Below are 8,558 nucleotides of genomic sequence, written 5' to 3'. Positions count from 1 at the left end.
CGACACTCCTTCCCGAAAGAAAGGTGCGTACCACTTCCCACAAAAGGCTTGGCAAACCACGGTGAGTTATTTCGTCAATAATCGTAAAATTCAATCACCCACTTGATCTCAACGGTAGCGCCTGCACGCAAACGGGTCCAACCACGAAAAGCCGCCACCCTATTCGATGGAGAACACTGCGAACATCTTCACAGCCGCTGGCGACCGGATGCAAAGCATTCGGCAAAGAAAACGCAACCCAACACGACCATTTGCGATGATTTAAATCACGTTGTGAGTGCGCATCGCACCGTGGGGATGTAAGCTGGTCTCGAACGACCCGGATACGAGGCGATAAACCGCCAACCATCGCTTCTGTCGCATGTCAGGCGTGCACACACGACCGCAGCCATTTCGTGGCATTTGAATGGCAGCTTTACGCTGAAGTGGACAGATTTGCGAGCATATGCGTGTACGTTTATCTCGCCGAAGTGGGTTTCGCGGCTGCGGCTGGCGTCTAAACGGCTCCGAGACGGTATTATTGGAAGCGATTTTATCGATCCCGCAAAACGCGCCCGAATCGAAGCAACGAAAGCGACAGAAAGGACGACATCCGAGCCGACTCTTCAGATCATTAACTGTCAGTCTATTGATCACCGCTTCAAATGGTGCGTACGAGAAACGCAACCCGACTCAATCCCCGACCCCGAGCTTCGGAAGCGTTTAATTGCACAGCAATGATTGCACAATGAGCTGCTGCTGGCCACTCGACAAATTATCCATCAATCGGCCTCGGGTTCTGGGTCTCTTGGGGAGACGGGTTTTATTTTCGCTCCACTCGCGTGGAATTGAACTGTCAAAACATGTAGCATTTTTCACGCATCATCGAGGACTCGCTCTGGCAGACCGCGCGTGCTCTTCCGGTGCCCGATCCAAGGGGCATCAGTTCCGGCCATGCCATGTCTAGAAGCCATTATGGTTGGGATTTCGGCGTGTGGGAAATGGAAGCGACCGAATGGGGGAAAAAGGAGCTAATATACGGCATCCAACGCGGTTATGACTTATGAAAGCGTTCGAAAACTGCGCGCCACGCATCACATACGCCGTAAGCGGTGGCTCGAAGTATTATTTTTTTGGGCTTTCCCTCGGGTGCGTGGCCCACATTACTATCACCGGTTTCGTTTGGTCGCTTGTTTCGGTGGTAAATCAATTTAAACGAGGGGTTTACTGACATTTATCATAGAAAATTGGTTTTGTCCTCGGTTTGTAGCACATGCGGATAGATACAATTTTATTTTCGAACCTCCACCTCCACGCTGTGTTGGAAGGGTGGGATTACATTTTTTTTTACATATGAACCAGGATGTCCTTGAGTGGAGAAAACACACTGTGATGCTTACCAACACAAACACGATAGATAATAATAGTAGTAATCGAACGTAAAAGCCTACCCTGGATCAGGAGATCGTCCCTGCTCTGATAAGGGCGCTTTACACTGTAATTAAACTGCGAATTAATAGCCCTCATTACCGGTCAGGATTACAAGGATGGTGTCACGTTTTTAAAACATGCCCACTATCGCACACAACCATCGAGTAAATAAGGCAGCACTGCTGAAAGAGTGCTCCCGTTCTGTGTCAAAGAAATAAAATTCATATTTTTCCACCCTATCACGGGCACATTATCAGGCGCAAACATACGACCCGTAATGGGATGGGCGCTGAGTGGAAGCGGCATGAGAAGAAGAAGAAGAAGAAGAAAAAAGTGCCCTCTAAATGGCCATCGAATTCCATTTGCCAAAGCAAACGAACGTCGGGAGGGAATTTATCTAATTTCGGTAAGGTTCTAAAATCCAGTAAAATATGATCAAATTATAGTGCGTCTGTCGAACGCCTTCACTACTATCGTCCACTGTGTGCGTGTGAAATCTGCAAGGGTGAGATCACATTGACCTGCTCACCCTCCGTAGGGGGCAGCATCCGGCCAGCCGGGTTTGTTTGGTTGCACGAATAAATTTTACTGATTTTCAGCAACCGAACAACCGCAAAGCCGGTTAAACAAACCGGCGCCGTTGGGTGAGTTTTGAAAAATGCCAAAAATAACCCCCCTGCACGAGGGCGAATCCGACCGGTACGACCTGGCCGGGCAAGTGCAAACAAACCCCTCTCTTCAGATGGCCGCACATGGCGCGGAATGGAAATGGAAAGACGAGGACTTTTCACTTCCGCTCACATTCAGCCACTATCGACGAAGCCGTAGCGTAATGCTGCTGTTGATGATGATGATGATGATGATGCTGATGACGACGATTGAATTGATAAGAGCCCATTACTGCAGCGGACGCTCTCCCACCCAATTATGCTGCCACTGTTGATACAGTTAATAAATTGGCTCACGGAGACTCCAAACTAGCTCCGCATTGCGTACCAACGCAGTGCTTGGTTTGGCTGCGTGGATGATGCTTTTTTCGAAATCAATGCAAACACTTACGATCCGAAGGGATTTCTACATCGTGGCCCATTCCCCGAAGGGTTGTGCAAGCGACGGTTTGTGAAGCACAAACGAAACTGGCCGTCTTCGGTTTGCACTCAGTGAAGTGTTCCTGACGTTGAGTCAACGGAAGATCTGTGGCTATTGAGCGAGGAAGGATACGTTTTTTTATCGCAATCAAAGTCGAGGTAAAATTTCGTTGCTTTTAATTCTCACCCTTGGCAACATCGTGGCTCCCATTGCGCGTCCTGTGGTCGTCTCTAGCAGTGAGGGAAAATTGTACAATTAAATTAAAAATAAAATTGTCATACCTTCCACGGAGAAGACACCGGAACGCTAAAGCCATAAAGAATCGCCTCAAATGGAAAGCACTTGCACGGCGATTAATTTTACGCCACTTGCGCGGAAAGAGCTCTAAAAAATATATAATAATGAAATACCCGCACTTGCACTAATTCCCCATCGCCATCAATCAGCCTGCTCAAGTGGCCGGTCGGGAGCGTACACGCCACAAGTCACTCGACACGAGGAACAAGGACATTTTCCTGTCACTTTTTCCCTAGCGTACCATATGCTCTATTAACCACCAGCGGGAGAAACCATTCTCTGTAATATGCGCTTTACGGGCCACGGGTTGGCGTTTAGTTTTACGACCGCCCGTTGCGAAATTTGGAACGTATCTCCGGCCACCTGACCACCGCCGGATGCTTGTTCTTTCGCGACCACGGGACACTAATTAGATCCGTTGAAATTTATTCATCAATCCCTCATCCGTAGAATGTGCATTCAAACGCGAGGGCTCTTTTTTTTATTCTTGTCCTGTCTTCTATCCACCGTACAGGAGACGTGAACTCGCAAGGACATCCTCCCACCAGTCAGCAAGTGTCCGAGTGGGTGAGTGGAATACCAAAACATGCGCCACAAAAAAAAAAGATAAGAAAGATAAAAAAGACGTAAAATTCTGATTAACAAGATTGTAAATTACGCCCGTCCTAAACGAGCCAAACAGGACGACTCGAAAATTCGGTGGTTAGCCCCGGAGACTAGGGCGGTATTCGGAAAAGCGGAAAATTTTACATGTTGGAAAAAAAATTGGGTGAAAGCTGAACCACTTCCAGCAGACTCCTCGGCCTGAAGATAAAGGCCGTCGCCCTGGAAACGGAACGGGAAATGAGGTATACATTTCATTCTTTCATTCAATTCTGTTTTTTTTTCCTTTGCCTTTTTATTCGACATTCGCAATTCGTTGAAAAGCACCCGAACCACCACAGCGCGCACTCTGGCGGTGGAATTCAAATGAGATTGATTTAATTACTCGGCGTCGATTTCCAGGCGCTAGCCTTCGCCGGAAAAGCACGAGAATGGGGATTATTTTTATTCGAATTTTATTGCCCGTGGTTAATGAGCAAAACGGCCGCCGGTGGAAAGCGACCGGCGGCATTTAAAGTTTAATTTGATTAATGTCAATCCCGTGCGCCATTCCGAAGGGTTTTCGTGTGGTTGTAATTAAAAATTCCGATCCCACCCGCCGTGGGCGCCATGCTTCGAGCCTGCCCTGGGCTTCCCGCCGATGGATGTCGTCAATCATGCTTTCGTGCGGTGCAAATAGTGCCTTGTGGGTGGGTGGTTGGGTGACGATCGAAAACCCTCAAGGAAGCCTCCCCAAAAGACGCATTATTACTATCATAATCACCCGTGCACTCACGGGAGGCTAATAAACAACCGCTTAAAACTTCTTAGGACACATTTCACGCGAAGGATTCCGACGCTGAAGGACCAACCGGAGAATGCGGAAGCGCAGTTATCTACAATATTGCAAAATTATGATAAAATCCTCCGGCTCCGGCTGCTTTCGCGTGTTCGGTTTCCGGGTACGGCCATAAAATTACCATAAAATGCCTATTTTCCGATCAGCACTGCGGTGGGGATGGGCTCGGATTTTGCGATTAGTGGACAGGTTGATGAGCGTCCGATGGCACCGCCGAAGGGTGAAAAGTCCTCTTTTCCTTCCCAACCTTCTGCTTCGACCACCACTGGGTGGTTTTTTCGTTTGCCATTATCCTGTTTATCGGAAACCCGTAATTCAATACGGCCCACCATGGAAAGGGAAGAACCTTTTATGGATTTTTATTTTTTTAAATTTCATCCATCACGGAAACCTGTGCTTCCAGCAGAGTGTGCTTGTTCGCTTCTCCCCGCTGGTGGTTTAATTTGGCCGCATCGAGCAACCCAAGGACGAGTCCCTGCCAAGGGACAGCGAAACACAATTACGCTGCTTTTACGGTGCTCTCTCCGCTGGGAGATCAGAGCTCGCCAGTTCGCGGCAAAACGCCGGCAAACAATGATATTTTGGTGGATTTATTTCCTCGCAAAAATACAAAATAAAACGATATCGAAATTCAATACATCATCCCCGGGGCGGAAGATGTAATTTTTTGATTAACGTTTCTAAAAAGCCATCGAAGGGCTCGGGAAAAGCGATGATCTCGAGGTTGAGGTGAGCATCGAGGCTTTCCCGTTTGATGTCACCAGCTGGGCGGCCAGTTTCCACTGCTGATGGAAAATGAAACCCCGCGAAAACCAACCACACATATGGTGGAGGATTTAAAAGTAGCAAAACCTGCAGCGTGAGCTAACAAGGGGCGGATTTTTGTACTTTTTTTCTTCTCTTGTTTGTTTCAGTGTGTTCCATTCGGGTATCCCTCTGGACGGAAATTGAACATAATGGAGACAGGAAATTCAATTGCGAACAAATTGCACCACCACGGGCACTACATTACAGGGGCGGACGTTACAGGATTAATGCATTAAGAGATGTGTGGTGAACGAAGCGTGCCGTCGAACATCCGATTGAAGTGGCAAAAGCGCACCCAGATTGGTTGCAATTTCCATGCCAACCAGCGCGGTCTCCCGTTTATTACCGATTTTTTATTCAAATCTGGAGACACCAAAGACACGTGGAAAGCATGGAAATCTTTCGCGTGCGCTGCCATCTCGGCGTCTAATCCCGATACATTTTTCACTTGACGCACATGTCCGACCGGGCGTGGGGTTGGGAAATTGAAATCCTTTTTCCCTCGCACCGATAGCGAACCCGTCGTTTGGCGTGGTGAAGATTTATGGCACAAAGATTATGTTTATCGAACGTTTATAGATTGTTAAACATCTTCGTTTCGTTCGGTTCTCCGGGTGGATTTTGTGAGCCGAAATTGGAAAGCTACCACAAGAAACCGACACATCCCGCACTGGTTCACCCAACAGGAGTGTCCGGATGGGAGTCGAGCAGAAAGGAGTAAATAAATGCCCATATTTAGCATTTTTGGCGAATAAATAATATTCGGGATTTGTTTTCCAATCCCCCGGTGGCGTTGCCGAGCTCGAGACTTGTGGGAAGGAGATTTTCTTTTCGAATCGTTCGGCCTTCTTTGATTCATTTTTTTCTCTTCTCTCCCCATGGTAAGGGTGAGTGCACATTCCACGTTCGCTTTCCTCGTCTCCTAGGCAACCGAAAAAGACCGGCTGAAGGCAAAGTTATCTCTTCTGCTAAACCGTTGCTCGGTCAAATATTTCACCTCGAGATCCCGGCTGCCGTTAGCGGATGAATTTTCGCGATCGCCGTGCTTCGGACGTAATAATTAACACATTTTTCGGATTACGAGAATAAGCACAGTTCGGATGCTTTCGCTCGGCGTCCCGTAGCTTCCCTGCCATATCGGAAGTTAATTAACGCACATTCTTGCCCATTTTGCGGACCGGCGCTGGCTGGCTGAGTTCGGTATCATGGGTGTGGTCGGGGAAATTTACAACCCAACCGATGGCGGAAACACAGGTTTTCCGGTAGATAAATTCCACCGACCGGAACCCCAGAACTGCTTCTCCGCCTTTTTTCGGCTTTTTTTTGGTTTTTTCGCTCCCGTCGGAGTTGAAGTTTCGGTTCCGAAACCGAAAGGGTTTTCTTAACGGGCGTCACCAGGCGGAATCGAATAAAAATCCTCTTAATCAGCGTGATATCGAAGTGCGGCGTCGGGAAAACTCTCCCCCTTTCGATTGTGAACGCGACAGAGAAGGACTCATCCGCTTCTTGACTTCTTATCTGCTGAGTCGGAAGGCACGGGTTAGTTTACGAGCTCACCCGTGGCCTGGTAGTCGTAAAGTTGGTGCTCTTAAGCGATTTGGCGTGATTTGTTGAAGGAATTTTTAATTCCCATCCCAGGCGGGGGCAGTGCGTTTCGTTACAATTACACCGCAACGGATAGGCCATGCTCGGTTGGGTCGATCTGGTCGAGTTGGCACATGCTTTTTTGGAGAAGCTGTGTAACCGGGAATAACGACTGTAGGAACTTACTGTAAGGTGCTTAGAAGTATATCAGGTTAAGAACAAAACTTACGATGCCTAGATATTATATGCATATCGTGTTCTAATCCGTAGATAATCCACATCGTATAAGCAAAATAAGAATGATGTCCATAAATAATAGCATAGTCCATAATAATAATAGCAAAATAAGAATGATGTCCCTTGTATTTTGAAAACAAAACACAGAAAACAGATACCAATTATATTATGTTTGGAACGTGCCGATTTATACTCAACTCTTTGGAATAGAAACTGCAAACATTTGAATTCGTTTGTTTGGTTTTCATTTGAACTTGTTTCGCTAATTTTCCTCGATTAATGCACTGCAAAGCTCTCTGCTGTTTGAAAGTCGATTCCGCGCATAAATTTCACTACTTATCCAACACCACCCGGAATTAGTTGCATTCGCAATCGTTCCGTCTTTTATTTTAACTCCTTCCTTGACATCCGGTGACAGCACCCAAATGCACCTGCTGTTCCGCTCAGCTAGGATCCATTTGTCGGCGAGGGAAAATCCGTCCGTCGCCTCAAATATGTTACCGATAAAACGAAAAAAAAATAGTCCCGTGCACCAGCTGGCTGTGAGCGGGGCGTAAGAAAACAATTTCAATAGCGAAAGCAGACGGAGGGCCGAGGAAAAAAAAAGAAAGTAAAACCCCTTTTCCGAAGAAAAACAATTTTTCAATAAAGCACCCGACTTCCTTATGCAAATGGTATGCAAATAAACTCGCCCAAGCAGGGGCCGAGAGACGCAACAAAAAAAGCACCACTACGAAAGAGTTAGCTTCTTTGCATTTTCTAATTTTAATTTCACTCATCGCCCCGTTTCGCGAAAGTGATATGATTTATGCGCTACCCACCCGAATCGCGCGGCAGCTGGGAAAGCCTCCCAAACGCCAGGATCGCCCGGCTGGAAACTGTTAATTAGTCCCCGGAGACGACGACTAGCCAGGGCGGCATTAAGGACCTCTGCTTTCTTTTTTTTTGTGTTTACACCAATTGGTTGATTTGCTTTCGTGCTTCAAATTTGTTACCATTCGCATGCTGTGTTTTTCTATTTACTCTTGTTTTGGCTACAAGCCCTGGCAAAAAAATGTATAAAAAGAACAAAAGAAAACTTGCCTGTTGGCCTTCTGGCACTAATTCATTCGCTAATTTGCTTTCTCGATCCGCGATCATCCCGCAGGGTGTAGAATCGCCTGCAGCAGCACAGGAAAGGGTTGAATGGCAACAGTTGGTGCGTGACACGATTTGGCGGCAGTTTTCGTATCAGCTGTTGTTGTGTTTTTTTTTGTTTTTTTGCTTCAAACAAAAAAACTCCCCCCCGAAAAGGGTGCCATTCTTTATAGTTAATTCTTTTTTTACAATGCCATTGATACAGGGCTGTAAATTAGGTATGTTTTTTGTACGTCATCCAAAAGGATGCACAATCGTTCGCATTGTTTACGCCAGCCTTTTTGCTTCTCATTTTCCACCAATTTGACTTCGGAAAATTGATGCTCGAGCACCGGCCCGGCTCGGGGTGCTTCTTTGAAAAGGGCGGCATTGTGGCACTGTGAAGGAGCCAGCGTAAAAAGTGCAAACACAATACGAGCCAGCAGTTGATTGGATTTCCTCTGGCCCGGTTCCGGTTTTGGGTAGTGCTTCGGCTTACATCCAGCGCGCCTTCTTAAGATGCTACTGCTCCTGTTCAACCGCTTCCGGCCACTTAACGCAAAGGGTGACGCGGGCG

The sequence above is a fragment of the Anopheles nili genome, chromosome 2, assembly GCF_943737925.1.
Source record: "Anopheles nili chromosome 2, idAnoNiliSN_F5_01, whole genome shotgun sequence".
Taxonomy (NCBI): Eukaryota; Metazoa; Arthropoda; class Insecta; order Diptera; family Culicidae; genus Anopheles; species Anopheles nili.
This window is presented reverse-complemented; position numbering follows the sequence as displayed.